This window comes from Peromyscus eremicus, unplaced genomic scaffold (assembly GCF_949786415.1).
Source record: "Peromyscus eremicus unplaced genomic scaffold, PerEre_H2_v1 PerEre#2#unplaced_703, whole genome shotgun sequence".
NCBI classification, from domain to species: domain Eukaryota; kingdom Metazoa; phylum Chordata; class Mammalia; order Rodentia; family Cricetidae; genus Peromyscus; species Peromyscus eremicus.
In genome coordinates this window covers 162,279-162,741 of record NW_026734939.1, presented here as the reverse complement: position 1 = coordinate 162,741, position 463 = coordinate 162,279, and the positions used below count along the sequence as shown (strand labels likewise).

Sequence of the window (463 nt, the reverse complement as noted above, 5' to 3'; positions counted from 1 at the left end):
AAAATAAATAAATAAATAAAAATAAAAAAATAAATAAAAATAACACAGAGGAAAAAAACCTTACGTGTCAGAAGTGGGAATCGAACCCACACCTCCTTTCGGAGGAGAAAAACCTTACGTGTCAGAAGTGGGAATCGAACCCACACCTCCTTTCGGAGACCAGAATACTCACAGGAAAGCTATCGCCTTGAGTCTGGCGCCTTAGACCACTAGGCTGTACTGACACCTGAGAAGCTTGGCCTTCCTGCTTCTCTTGAAGCCTGCGCGCTGCTACGTGTGCAGTCATTCCACAATGTCCCTCCCAGCTGGCTGCAGCGGCCAATAGTGAGCTCCGCGCTGTCGCCCCCTGTAGACCCAGAAACACAATGCGGGGAGAGACGGGGAGAGACGGGGAGATGCAGGCAGCATGGAGTAGCGGCCGCGGACCAGGCTGTCACCCTTGTTTCCGGGCAAATGCAGCCAG

The 463-nt window shown here is 51.6% G+C and overlaps 1 non-coding gene across 1 annotated transcript; it reads right to left on the bottom strand.

Annotated features, from left to right (window-relative positions):
• Positions 1-119: 119 nt before the first annotated feature.
• Trnal-caa (transfer RNA leucine (anticodon CAA)) lies at positions 120-224 on the bottom strand. The gene is made up of 2 exons: positions 187-224; positions 120-165 (listed from the first exon to the last, which is right to left on the bottom strand). It is a non-coding gene; the product is annotated as a tRNA-Leu (tRNA).
• Between the last annotated feature and the right edge of the window lie 239 nt (positions 225-463).